Source organism: Pempheris klunzingeri, chromosome 22 (genome assembly GCF_042242105.1).
Source record: "Pempheris klunzingeri isolate RE-2024b chromosome 22, fPemKlu1.hap1, whole genome shotgun sequence".
Taxonomy (NCBI): Eukaryota; Metazoa; Chordata; class Actinopteri; order Acropomatiformes; family Pempheridae; genus Pempheris; species Pempheris klunzingeri.
In genome coordinates, this window is record NC_092033.1 from 17,064,469 (window position 1) to 17,079,911 (window position 15,443).

Genomic DNA, 15,443 nt, shown 5'->3' on the forward strand with positions numbered 1-15,443 from the left:
AAATTTCCCTGTGTACTTGTTACACTTGGGGAATGAATGTGTTTCTGACTGAAAAGTCAATGTAACCCGGCCTTAGGCACAGGGCAGTGTAGCAGATTGGCCAGACCTGTCCTGCTTTCTCCTCTTTTACCCCCATATGCTAGAGGACAGCTGGGTCATCTTGGACGGGAAGAATTTCAATACGTTCGCTGAACCGCTGGGCCTCGGGGATGGATGGATCGAGTGCTCAGTGTTCTTGGCAAAGCAAGAGGGTGAGACAGAAGAATGGCAGGCAGCACAGGTTGACCAGCGGCGTCAGCAATCCTTTCAGTTCTGCATACCAGGGTTTTCAATGCTTAAATAGAGATTTTAAAAATCCCTTCCTACTCCTCACCAAGCTCCCGCCCCCCTCAACTCCATCATGCCTTTTATCCAAACTACTACCCCACCCATGGTGATCAAACATAAGCCCCCTGCTTCCCGTAAAATGATGTCTTTCTTAGCACGTGAGCCATTGGAGAAATCATCCTGGATTATAAATAGAGTAAGAGTGAGTCTCTTCGTCGCTCATTAGTAGAGCGGAGAAGCACACAGATTCAAAATTGCACTCATTTCTGCTTGTTTGGGCTAATTATGTGCTTTGGAAGCAGAAAACACAGCAGCAGGGCATCACTCTAATTTGTATCCTCTAAAAAAATAAAAAGAAACACAAGAGAAATGACAACAAAAAAAAAGAGAGGAATCATTAAACAAAGCCAGGATGTAAAGTTAGTCATGTTTGCAAAGCATACAAATTGACTTTCCAAGATGTCTGATGAAGTGTGCTTCTAATTAGATGTAAATTAGGTCAGACAGTTAAATGCCCAGTGTGCTTGCCAGACATAAGGGGCATTCTGTGGAGTGTGGAAAAACACAAATAATTCACAAAATAGAAACAAATATTCCAATTTGTTGGGTGTAATTCCCTCACAAAGACTCGGAATTTAGTGGAACCAGATAATTGTGTGACTGATTAAAATGCCAAACATCAATCCTCTTTGTTTAATGCCATTTAACATCTGTGGTTTCTGTCGAGGCCACAGCCAGAGGCGGCAGCGCTCTGATGGTCATGGTGGTACAGATGAGGTCATCCCCCTGCTTAATGCTTAAATATTTCACACCCGTTGCTAATCAGCAATTCATTCATAGAAAAAAAAAAAAAAGAATGTCGGATTTGTTTAACCCCTGCACATGTACAAGAGCGCCATAGTTGTGCCAACGGTTTTACGCTATTCCACTGATCTACTGGTGGCGCCGAGATTTTCAGCAATGCACAAACAGAGAAGAAGACTGTGATCACGTAAACGCAGATGATTCTTTTCAGCTTTGCCAATGTTTTATGTGGAAGGAATTCAAATATATATACACAATGCATCCAACTATTCAATCAATGAATCAATCTGTTGACAGTACCCAGCCTGATGAACAGGAAATGCAAAGGTGTGGTTGATTCACATGATTTTAAAAGGCTGTACAACAGCAGGGAGTATGAATGGCTGCTGGATCTGACAGACCTGCGTCCTGGAGGCAGCGTCAACTTCACACAATTTCTCAATGTTGTTGAAAAGGCCACAACAGCAATGCAAAAAAGGGACACAGGCAGCAAGTGTGTGAGTCTGATTTGGTTGTTATTACTGACGTTCGCCCATTTCGAGAAAAGTTGGGTCTTGAGGGTACTTCTGTGCAGCTCCATCAACTCCTGGGCTGTGAAGCGTGCTACAAGTGGGCGGACATGGCCACGGTCGACAAAACTTACAGAAGAATCACATAGAATATAGACTCGTTGCATGATGCAAACATCTGTACCTGTTCCACTCTTTCCCATCAGGCGCTATGCAAGTTTGACACATGTGGCCAGGGTTAGATCGATAAAAAGAGTTTGACGGGACTCCTCTTCACCTATGTTCTTCTCATAAACTCTGATAAGTTTGACCAGCGAGGTAAGAGACACCCAGCAGGCATCACAATCACAACATAATACAGTGAAGAGCTGTTCTCTGTGCCAGCTGCAGTTTTTCACTTCATTTTGACAGCTATGACCCAGAGTGTCAGGGCTGTAGCAGTTTGTGACTTCCTGTAAACGCTGGGGTTTAATCATGAAGGGGAGCTCAGGCCTCTGAGCCAGAGGCTGAACCAAACTGGACCCTGACATACCGATTTCCGCTGATGCTGCCTCACTGGAATGTGTAGACTAAGCTGTGGCTGATTTTAGATCATCCAGCTAACCACTCTCTCCTGCTTATCCGACTCTAGGTCAGTAGCCCAGACATGCTTCTCCTTTGCCACATCCATCCTCCAGCTATTCCTTGGGGATGCTGAAGCTCTCCCATGCAATCTGTAATCCCCGTCAGCTTGCTCTGGTTCTGCCCCTTGCTCTCTTCCCACAGTTGTATGTGCATGGAATACCTCCAAATGGAGGCATTCTAATCAGATACCTGAACCACTTGCACTGACTCCTCTCAACAAAAAGTTTTGAAAAAGGACATTTTGAAACAGAAATAAGAAATTATGAAATGTTTTTATAAAATAACACAATTTAATCATGATATTTTATTGTCTTTTATTTATTCAATATTAAACACTTTGGGTTTGATAAATTGAAGGTCTCAGATTCATTTGAGATTATTTAACCCATATATACATATAATATCAGCCACCTATCTAACAACAAGCTTTGTAACTATTGTTACACAACAAACCACAGTCTACCACAAATCCAGTATCCAGGTAGTTATAAATTGGGGTAAAAACCACCAACACACCTAACTGGCTAACAAATATCTGCATAACTACTGTTGTGCAATAAAGTATAATGTTATTTTACCTGTCCACAGGCAGTACAGCTAGCCGTGCATCACTTTTCTACCCCTTCAAAACTCCACACTGATGTAAATGTAGGCTTTGCATGACTTTCCTTTCTTCATAATATTACATTCAGTTTCAAGTGTATTAGGATTCAGTTCCAAACTAATACATTCAATTTAAAATAATGCAATTCCTCAAGTTAAATAATACAAATTCATTGATGCAATTAAAAGTCAGCTTTTTAATGCAATTCTTCAAGTTGAGCGGTTCAAATATAAGTTATTCAGATTCAGTTGTCCAGTGGCACATATCTCTGCACATACAGTAGCAGACTGTTAGCCTTGCTATGCTAAGCAAGGACAATTACATCCTAACTCTAGCTTAGTGCTCGACAGTCATGAGATTGACATATATCTTTTCAGCTCACTCTAAGAAAGCAAGCAAATAAGTATATTGCTCCAAAATGTTGAGCAGTTATTTTAATTTTATGGCAACCCTACGTGTACAGTATGACTCGTAGCCCTATACTGTATGTATGACTGTATGTGTTGTCTTGTATGTCTCTGTTCATAATACTGTTGATGTCAGTAGAGAAGCGGCTGAGTAACACCTGGGAAAAAAGGAACTAAAACAAGTCCCCCTATCCAGACCGAGGCCTCTGAAATCACTGAACATCTGCAGCAGATCCAGGAAGTTATCTCAAGTCATTTGTGGGAAATCACCAAAGAGCTGATGGATTTGGACCAGTCCAACAACACTACAATCTCTAAGGAGCAATTCATCACTGCCTGAGACTCAAATTATCAGGTAAAGCCAGAAAACGTGTGCGCTACTGCTTACATTCCAGTGCATTGCAATTCCGAGAATTCAGGAAGGAGACACTGAAGAGAACAAGCACAGTTCCAACAACTCTCCCAGTGATGTCAAGCTGAAATTGAAGCTGACAACATATTCTGGCATCATTCCATGGTTACAAATGAAAAGATGAAACTGAATTTTGCCAGTTCTATTCTTTTGAGTCTGGGATGTTTTGTTTAATTATTCCAATCAAAATCTAATTTATCTTTGCTGATAATTATTGACTGCGTGAAAGTTAGTCATCTGTAAAGCCAATTTACGTGCAGCGTGAAACTCTCTTTGGGGTATTAGTCCCCCCAGTGTGGATGATCACTATGTGTGCGTTTCCTTTTCTTCCCCAGTTTGAGAGTGAGTGTGTGTGTGTGGAATCAGATGGCTGTGAATGAGCAGAAGAAGCTGCAGTACAGCAAATGTCTGAGGTGCTTTGATGCCCTGGGCAGGATCCCCCATACGGATGCAAGCAATGTCCCATTACCTTCTCCTGAGGCCAAACAGTCTCAATCAGAAAATCTTGCTGCCCTGAGGCAACAGGGGCCATTCTGCAACACACTACGATACAGCTCATGAGGATAGACCTTTGTCATCTGTCATGCCTTATCTACTCTCCTTTTTTCATTATCATTGCTCTTGCAAAATAATAAAAATCCCAAATCATTCAAGCTCACTTATGAATTATGATTTGATCTGTACAACACTGTCATAACATTTTTTTTTTTTTAACGTTTTTGTTGAATGCTGCAGTATGATCTGTGATGCATGAAGACACCAGCTGCTTTGCAAAGCCATACATACTCACAAACTCACTTACATAATTAGATTTCTTTCTACATTTTGAGCACGATAAAAGATTAGTTGCAAAAGCACGCATACATATTTAGTAGAGAAATTATTTTCAAAAGTTGTGCAAACAAAAATTACTCTCAGTGTGTATTTGCTATTATCCTCAAGAGCACACAATAACCTCTCTCACTCAGATGATCTTATTTTCCCCCTGTCAAATGTCCTGCTCTGAGCATTTACAAACCATTAAACTTTGAATCTCTCTTGTTCATCTCTACTATGTGAGCTCATTGTTACAGTATTTCAGCATTTCACAATTTCAGCCAGTTTACAAAGCACACAGACCAGGAAATGTAAGAGTTCGAAAATGAAAGAAACTGAAACTGAGAAGCTGAAAGAGGGGTTATTAATGTGCACATGTGGTTAATTGCTAACACACAAACACATGTATTTAGCAGAGAATAGATTTTTGGTAGCTAAAATGAAATTCTAAAAGCCTGTAAAGTTAATGCAAGGATGTGAATGGACTCTAACTTACATGGGACAAAGATGGATTAAGTGAAAATGTTATGCCATTTTGTCCCTTCATGTAGAAGTCAAGAGAAAGAGGCTGTACCTCAGAGGTCGAGTTGGTCGTCCATCAATCGTAAGGTCAGTGGTTTGCTCCCTGGTTCCTCGAAGTCAAAGTATTGAAGTGTCCTTGGGCAAGACACTGAACCCCGACTTACTTGATGTAATTTGAGTACATCTTCATTTGAGTCTTTGAGTAGTCAAAATGACTAGACAGGCATCATTCTCTTCTAAATGGCACGATTGTCCAATGCCTTGATACGCTTATGGCCGCTGCTTGATCCAGAGCCTCATTAATCCTCACTCAGCCAAAACGTTCAAGCTTGAGCTCGGACAAAATGTGACTTCAGGACTTTGAGTGCCTCTCTATGGCCCGTGATAGGTTTGAAAGATCCACAAATCCTGCTGTGCTCCATGGGTTGTCCAAGGAAGCAGTGGATCAGTCAAACAATAGACAGACATGGCCAGCAACGACTGGGAAACCAAAAGCAGGTGGACTCAACAGCATGACTGGAGACAACTGGCAGATAAGGTAAAAGTCTTCACTAGCAGATTCGGTACATGGGTAGGCAGTCAGAGTGAAGGCAAACAAATTCAGGAGGGGCAAGGGAAAGGCAGAGTCGAAGGCAAGAACAGGAATGAAACACCAGGAATGTAACACACAAGAAAAACTACTGGAACGCTTGTCATGGGGAACCTTAATCCTCACTCAGCCAAAACGTAGCTTGGTAAAATCGTTCCTAACAAGAAAATCAAGGTCCTTGTCTCCATCCATTTTGTGACTTACTAGCTTACTACAGAATCTGAAATCTGACAATAGGTGGTCAGAGATCAGTAACACCAGGTTCATTCTAGCCTCCCTTGGCATTTTTTTTAATGATGATGATAATGATAATGACCATTCAATGATGAGCACAGCTTCAATCAGATTGAAGAGGGCAAAAATTACGCACTAAGTTACACAATGCACTCTGCCGCATGCAAGGCGCTCTTTCGCTCCTTATGCTCAGCTGAAACAGAAGTATAGGATGATGGAGTATTTTGACAACAAGCACAAGACAAGTCTGTTCCAATATGCTCTAAACCATATGAACAAGCTACAGAAGTTTCGGAATTCTGCTCTGGGGAGCAATGAAACAAAACTGGAACTTTTTGGGTCTGGGCAGTATGTCTGGAGGAGGAAGAATGAGGCATATGCTGAATAAAACACCCAGCCTTCAGTGAAGCACTGCTGTGGCTCAGTGATGCTCTGATGCTGCTTTGCTTCTTCAGGCACTGGAAACCTGCAGCGTTCAGAGGGCAAGATAGATTCAGTACGCCTAATTTGCAATGGGGGTTGAATAATTCTGAGTGCAACTGTATACATCCACTCTTCTTGACCTAGAAAGTGCACGATACATGGAAAAGGTTACTTTGATCCACCTTCAGTCACGTCCCTTCATCCACCAGCACCAGGCCGGTTGCAATACATCCCTGAAATAACTCCACTCAGTGGGAAGTGTTGTCCCACCCGGATACCCGGTTTTACCTTATTGAGTTTCCGGGTTTGCAAATTACCAATGATGTGTTGCATTCTTCAGTCCTGCTCCACTAATAGTACAGTTTCACTCAGAATTATTCTTCCTCTTTTTTTCCCTCAAATTTTGCCTTTTTTTTGTATCTTAGTGCACTTTAGTGCTTAGTAATCCACCCTTTCGCTGTTATGACCTGCTGCAAATGTGATGCATAACCAGACACCAGGTTGTGACAGCATTCCTGAGGAATCTTAGCCCATTCCTCATGGACAAAAGCCTCCAGCTTTCTAATATTCTTGGGTTTGTATAGTGCCAAGCCTTGGTGGACTTTGAGGTCAAAATAGACCCAAAAAGTTCCAGTTTTGTTTCATCGCTTCACAGAACAGAATCCCAAACTTTCTGTGGCTTCTTTATATGTTTTTTTAATGCATATTGGAACAAACTTGTCTTGTTCTTTTCGGTCAGTAGTAGTGCAGATCTTGGAGTTTGGGCATCGAGGCCTTCAATGTTTAGTAAGTGCCGTACTGTAGAAACTGAAACCTCAGTGTCTGCTGCTACTAAGTACTGCTGCAGTTCTTTTTAAGTCACTTGTGCTTTTGGCCACCTGCCTCCTCAGAAATCTGCTGGCAGCCATTGACATAACGTCAATACAACATATCAACGTAATATAACGTAACACAATGTCATCATACGTCAATAGCGACAGCTCTTGAAGGGCTACATCTATACTTATAGATTTGTGATAGTATTTGGGGTTACAGAAGGTGTTAGGAACAGTTGTACAGAAGGTGAGGGAATTAACAGGTGTGTTGATTTAGCAAAGCTATTCTTAAAACTTAAATAAAAATCAAAGGTTCATTGAAGGTTAGTGTAACGACTGGGAAACCAAAAGCAGGTGGACTCAACAGCACGACTGGAGACAACTGGCAGATAAGGTAAAAGTCTTCACTAGCAGATTCGGTACATGGGTAGGCAGTCAGAGTGAAGGCAACCAAATTCGGGAGGGGCAAGGGAAAGGCAGAGTCGAAGGCAAGAACAGGAATGAAACACCAGGAATGTAACACACAAGAAAAACTGCTGGAACGCTTGTCATGGGGAACGAAGACAAACTGGCACAGAAGACAGGGGAGGCACAGACTAAATAGAGTGGGGCAGGCAGGTAACGAGACACAGGTGGAAGGGGTTGAGACACAATCAGTGGTGGCGGGAAAACACACAATGGGAGGAAGTGAATGTACCAGAAATGAGGAGAATAAAACAAAAAACAACAGGAAATAAAGGAGTATGAAGAACAAACAGCAAAACCCAAGGACTGGTCATGACAGTTAGCACTATTGGAAATAAACTACAGAGCGGTTTCCAAAATATTTAGAGCCTATTTGCACCATTGTAGTTCATGAATGATCAGGGATTACCTTCGCTTCTCTGGATAGGAAAACAAATTCAAAATTTGTACTTTATTTGGACTTTATTGATCCCCCATTGATTCAAATTATTTAAAATCTGGCAAATTCAAAATTCAAATGATTTCCCATGTCATACTGCACTGTGAAGACATAGACTAAATGGAAGTTTTAATTTAATGAATCTTCCTTTGGAGTCAAAACTATTTGAAATGTAAATAAAAACATTTGGTGTCTGACCTCTGCTTTAATTCATATTAAAATAGTCATTAGTGAAGAGAGGGACAAAAACACCAATATGACAGCTGATTCCAAACATCAGATTGGTAGTGTACACTAAATGGTGTGAATAATATTCATCTGGTTTATCAGTCTGAATAAGAATGCAGCAAGGCTACACAGCATGCTTAGCTGAGCAGCAGCAACGTCAGTCCACCATCTGTGTCTACACGGGAGACATTCAGCACAGTATTGAGTGTAAGTCATTTAAGCAGGGCTGAGAGCCCAATAGTTTGCACTGTAGTTGCACAAAGGAAGCAGCTGCGGTAAGGACAATGCCTTAATGTATGTACTGTGTGGTAGTAGGTGAGCCAGCAGGGGGTCCCATCCCATAATTCCAAACAGTTCTTATTCCCAGTTTGTCAAATGCTGACGCCCCTAATATTAATATCTAATATACAGGACCAGCGTTGTCATGTTGTCATGGCAACTACTTCACTCAGAGCCGCTGTCAATCACAGCTGTCAATCATGATGTCACAAACCCTTTTTTATAGTATGAAATATCTAATTAAAACCAAACTTAAAAAAAAAAAGAACATCTGAACGTATATCAGTGTGATAATAACTACCTAAAATGCTATTTTTGGGGGAAATTATTTGATGTGTACTTTGGATTTTTTTAGTTGTGCCCATGTCCCATCCAGTAACATAAAGGGGACGGGGTTAATGACTTATACTGCAGCCAGTCACCAGGGGGTGGTCGAGATGTGTCACCTTTGGTTGAGCTCTCAGAAACACATGAGATGGCTGAAAAAATCCAGCAGAAATGCCTCCTGTTTAGACATGCCGTTAGAAGAACCTGCTTCATGCAAACCAGTCTTAAATAACTTCAGACACTTTTTCTGTAGCTGTGCAGCTTCTCTCCTGAACTCCCCTCATTCCTCTCCCAGTCTGCCCCCCAGTGCACCTCCAGGCATCCTGCATCAGTGGGGAGGCTGGGAGCGAGAAGCCCGCTGGGCAGCATGGAGAGGCGGCTGTGCGGGGCAGTGCGGCACTGCTGAGAGGAGATCCAGAGGGACTGTAGCAAGGAAGATCTTACATATGAGGACTACCTCCTTCATGGGGAAGCAGCACACCACCTGTAATTATGTATAAAACTGAGATCCTCCAGTCTGTAAGCATCCGTATGACTTGGGAGCAGCTTGACCATGTTGCTGTGAAGTTTGACACCATATCGCAACTTCTTTCATCACTTCCTCCTGAACATAAAACCAGCAGTCCAAGAGGGCATTTGAACGACGTAAACTCCCTCTTCATGAAATAATCTCTCAAGAGACAATAATTCTGTCCCAAATTCATCGACAGTAATATGCTTGAACAGACATTATATTGAGCTGTGACTTTGGAAATGTTTTTCTAAGTATGTGAAACTGGACGACTGTTTGTTCTGCTACATACAGATCACATGACCTGTGTCCTGAATGTCCTGCCTTTTAGGACAAAATGCATCCAGAAGAGAGAAATATTTTACATTTATATGTCAGTTTTAGGGCCCTGGTATTGTACATGCTGAACCACTGTCACACTGACACGGTTGACTGGGACACTTGCATAGAACAGATTCATCATTAATGTTATTAGTAACACCCGTGCTTTTCATACTAATATTTTGACCTATCCTAGTGACAAGGGACATGGTTTATGTTGCACCTAAGCCTACTTAAGAGGCTACCAAACAAATCAGGGAAAAGTGCGGTGAACATTGTAGAACCTGCATTGGTGCCGGTGCATTAATGGATTTATCTACGCTTGAAACATAATTTAATAATACTTCAAACATCAAACATTGATTTTCTGCCTAGCCAGTTTTGGAAAATATACTTTTACACTGGGAATGTGATTTCAGCAGCTACACATACCCATGCTGACCAGCACATTAGCACATTTCAAATTAAGTCTGTAGTCCCTCTCCTTTCCTCTTGTTAAGGTTTGATCTATTGTAGTTTTATTGGCTTCAAGTCTAAATTTGGTTACAGTAAAATGGCGGGGGGCGGAGGTGCGGTGAGGGGCTCTGGAATGTGAAGGGGCGGTGATGGGCGACAGCGGGTTGCCAGATTGTGTAAACTCAGCGGGGACCTCCCACCCCCAGGCTCTCGACTATCACCTCCCATGACAAGCAAATTGGGCAAGTTTGGTGATTTGCATTGCTTTTTTGGCATGGAGAGGTGTATATGAAGCTTTGAACAATGACACACGGGTGGGCACATTCTAAAAGGACCCCCGCTGAGCGACTAAGCTGAGCCCCAAGCTTCAATGGAGTGTGTGGGTGAGGGCTTAATCTGGCAACCCACGAGCTACAACCTTCCAAACCAACTTTAGAATCACAAAGACTTGCATTGTCTCAACTGTACCCACCATCTGTGTAAAATTGCAGAGACCCCCTGTTTCTTATTTGATTCGATGGTATGTCTGTACACGAGTTTACAGACAAAATCTCGGTATCTGATCACATACGAGAAAACACTTTGTTCTGACTCTCAGCTTGTGAAGAAGTGAAATATTACTGATTATGTGGGGGCTCTCACCTCTACTTGTTGTTTTCTTTCTTGTTGTTCATGTCTTCCTCCTTGGGCCTTGTATTGCGGTCTAATGGGATCCTGCACGGTTTGATCCGGTTCAGACGAGCCGGGGCGTTCCGAGCAAAGACTGCATGGAGGTCATGTGATTCGCTCCTCCTGGAACTCCATCAGATGCTGCTTCCTGATTGTCTTCACGCAGGACTTGTGGAAGGTGAGATCTGCTACAGCACGCCACCCTGCAGAGCTGCTGCATCCCAGTGATGTCACTCAAAGATGAACTGGTTCTTTATGAATTATTGATGCGACTCCACTTGTGTCTCTTCTATCAACATGTCTGAAAGAGAATGATTGAGAAAAACTAGAGATCCATCAAGTTTAACCCAACCCACTCACACACATACACAGACGTTCACACACACACACACACACACTGACAGTTGACAGTCTATAATTTTAACTGTTCAATTTAGCTGAAGGTTGAAAGAAGGCCACGCTGACATTTTGGCTCAGGAGAACAACAGCTGACACTCCTGTGTTATTGTCCCTGCCATTTACCTGTGGTGCAATTTATTGAGCACAGCGTTCCTTGAGGTAATCGATGGAAACAATTAGGAACCTGGTAAGGGATGACATCTCCTAACCTCCCAGCTATTACACTAGGGCACACAGATTTGCACATATAGACACTCCAGTGGTTGCTGCCGTTTGCCCGGCAGGTGCTGCCACATATCAGCCTAAATCTGTTGGAGGAGGAGTTCTTCCACCTTTGCTCTTATCTTGATGCCAACACATGGCCAAAAGGAAGATCTGCTACAACTTCCTTTTGGCCGTTTCTTCTCTTGCCTTCACTTAGATGCCTTCAGTTGCTTACAACATTCATGGCTGAGTGAACAACTGTGGCAATAGGCAAACATCGGGAGGCCCCATACACTCAGGGGCCCCAGGTTTAGTGTTTGGCAATTACTTTATGGTAATTTAATTAATTACAAATTTGTTGGGTAATATGCACTATGAAATGATGTATATGTACCTTGAAAAGTTCTGCATATTTACACAATCTTGAATCCCCTGCAAACTTATTTTCTCTATAATACTTAACAGGGCTGTCACAATTATCCAAATCCATGATTCAATTTGACATTTTATTTTAAATTCAGTTCAGTTTTCGATTCAAACGATTTTTTTTGGTGTCTCCTAAAGTGCATCTTTAGGCATCCATTTAAACTTACACTAGTTTTGTTCAAGCACTGGCAAATTTCTCATTAATCCCACAGTTGCTTATAAGCTATTCATGATCTGCTAGTTAGTAGTTTCTTTAGTGTAGCAATTTAGCAATAGCTTCTCTCTCTCCCTCACCTTCTCTCTCTTGCTTGATGTTAAGCTATTCCTCTGCCTCCATTAATGCTAATGGTTCACTTTAATTGTTGGCTGGAGATGAAGCTCACTACAATGAAAGTGCAGCACTGCACACAGCTCTAAGAAAATCCTGGTAACCTTTAAAACACTTGCACTATCAATACTTACACTCTAGAGTGTTTAGGTGCATGTCCTTATCACATAACATTAACTGCTGTTGGCTAGAGGGCTAGTTGTAAATATTTATGGTAAGGTTAATGTTACACATGTCTTGGCAGAAGTGGGAGAAATCTCGCGCTACTGTTGATGTCCAATATGTTGAAACAGACACTGGGAAATCTGAGTTTGTCTATTTGCTATGTCCCATCTAGTTTTAAATGAGGAAACTTCCTTTTAAGTGCGCAACAGCCAATTCAAAACGGAGCATGCCAAACCGGCCGTGTGGATAGTTCATTTTAGAAGAGGCTAAAAGAGTTGGTCTGTGTGATTTTCTCTCTTCCCCCTGCATTATTGTCTTTTTGGTTTGTTTGGACTTGTTTCAATAAATCTTTCTTGTTTTATGACAAACATTTTGTGTTGACTCCCTACTTGTCACATGCCATGAATTAGTGCAACTTTTTGGACCAGGCTCCGTGAGGCAATGCAGCAGTCTGCACCAGTTCTGTGAGGTTGATTTGGTGTGTTGGGGTCTTTTTCCAAGTCATTAATTCATTCCTAAACACCAAGTCAGTCACATACAGTCAAGGGCACATTCGAGGGAGCTCAGTGCGTCATAGGAAGTCCCCTGGCAGCCTAAGCCTGTAGCTGCAAGGGCTGGTCCAAAGCAGAGAGGGTGCCTGAAAGTTCCATCTCCCATATGACGTTTGGCCACTCTAGGAACCACAAGTAAGTCTGCACTAGAGGGGTAGTACAGTATTAAGAGCTACCTGACCAATAATGGCTTTGAAGGTGAGGAGAGATATGACAGGAGCCAGCGCAGAGACGCTAACAATGGAGAAATTACTAATAACTTCTGCTAATAATGGCAGTTCTTGAAATTCAATTCATGTGGTGATCAAAGGTTTTGGAGGCCAGTGAAATGTTCCCAATCAAAGAGAGAGGCAGATCGTTCCATCTTTGAAAGTATGGTTTCACTTTGGACATGAGCAGAGTAAAGTTGGCAGACAAAAGACCTGAAAATGGTCATGTCACATACCAAGATACCTGAATCAAGACCGAGAGATATTAAAGGGAAAGTCAGCTTCCTGATGTTGCAACCCTGCTAAGTTAATGGGGTAGCATTCACTCTTTAGAAGATGCACACTGAAGACAAAATGCACGGTCAGTCACATATACCAACAAATCATTCACATAGAAGATATTCAACACTGTTAGGATCAACACCTTTAAAGAAAAATTGGAGGACCTAGATGAGAAGGCTAGTGATTAAATAGCTAAGGCAAAGAGAGATGGTGATAATCGACAGCCTTGATGTGTCCCATGTTCAAGAGCAAACTATTCAGAGCGAATATCATTTATATATCAATGTGCATAATAATATCACTCACCTGGTAAATACTGTGAATACCCCCACCCTGCTCTATAAAACACCCTCTAAGCAACAAATGAGATTACATTATTACATTTTCAGAAGGGGTTGAATGGATTCTATTTAAGAGTAGGAGTTTTTAAAAGAAATAGTATAATAACTTATATATCATAATAAGGTATAGCCCCTTTTGACACTGCATTTACATTCACCCATTATTCATACAGGAGGCATCAAATTGTGGAGGAGACTGATTCAGTGTCTTGTCCAAGGACACTTTGTCATGTGAACTGGGGGAGCCAGGGATTAAACCACCGATCTTCCGACTGCTCTGGCTCTAAGGAAGGAATCTCTAAGGAAGACTCATTAATCATCTACAGAACGAAAGGTGCCAATTTATCAATACATTACATTAAAAACTCTATCGGAAATCCATCAGGGCTTGGGGTTTTATTAGATTGCACTGGTTTAATTGAAAAATGTAATTCTTAAATGTCTTTTGCATGATCAGAATCCATTGTAGGATTTCCAAGATTAGCCACAAATTGATGGATTTTAGAAGTACCTGTGGGACATTGTGATTTGCAAAGGGAGGAATAGATTTCCACAGTATTCTAACAATTGAACATTAGTCATTTGAGGTATAACCTAAGACATGAGGTGGGCTTATTTTTCAACTGGTGTGCCATAATTTGAGTTGCTTCGTCACCATGTTCATAAAAAGTACCATGGTTTTCTAATAGCAATGTCTTGGCATTTCTCATATAAGTCAGATCAAACTCTACCTGAAGATTAAGATGCTTCCTAATATAGTTAATGTTCAAAAAACACATTATCCTGCTGCAGCTGTTTTCAGCCTCTGCCTGAACACTCAGTTTTATAAGAACAGAACAATCTACTGCTTCACTCTGGCCTTCCACATCTTCGTGCTACCTAGAGCTGGCATTAGTGAGGAAAGAATAATGGCAGACAGCGAGGTGGATTGAGGAGGTTCTCCATTGACGGGAACAGTTGGCCTGCTGAGGGGCTGGAGGAGGTCACGTGTTCAGCAGATCCCCTTATGACATCACAAGGGGAGCCAAATCTAAACAGCATGTTTTCACACAGATTTACTGGAAGATGGAGCTGGAGAAGAAGAGAGAGGATGGTCTTCTCTGATAGTGTGCTGTTCTGTGGGCACACAGGGACCACATATTTATATTGAAAAGACATTACAAAGTGCATAATATTTGCATAATATGGGACCTTTAAAATAGAAGGAATATGAAATAATCTGTCCTTTGAGAAAAGCTTTTGGCGACGATGTGATGATTAATTATTAGTGGTTAAAAATTTTTTAATGATCAAAAGAGGCAAACTCATTGATAGAATTTGATACAAATCCACAGAATGTTTTATCTGCCAACAATTAAGAATTGAATCTCCAAAGGAGGGAGAATATGTGCACGGAACAAAAAATAGAAATAATGGTGCGTGGTCAGATAGAAGACTGCTTGAATAATCAGAGGAAACAACATCTTGAATACAATTGATGTAGCTTTTGGCTGAGGGATGACAAAGTCTCTAAGGGTCAACAAAACACACTGGGTCACTGAAACCAGAGAAATATTTGGAAGTAGCTGATTGGGAATGACCTTTACTCTTGAAGAGTCAATGACAACTTGTATTACCTTTAACACATCAGTTTATATTATACTTCCATGCTTCTTTAACTGTACATTTGTGTGCACAAGTATCACACATGATGACTTATATATTAATATGGGAAGGAAGTGTTGGAATCGGGGACCACAGCTCATTTTTGCCCCCAG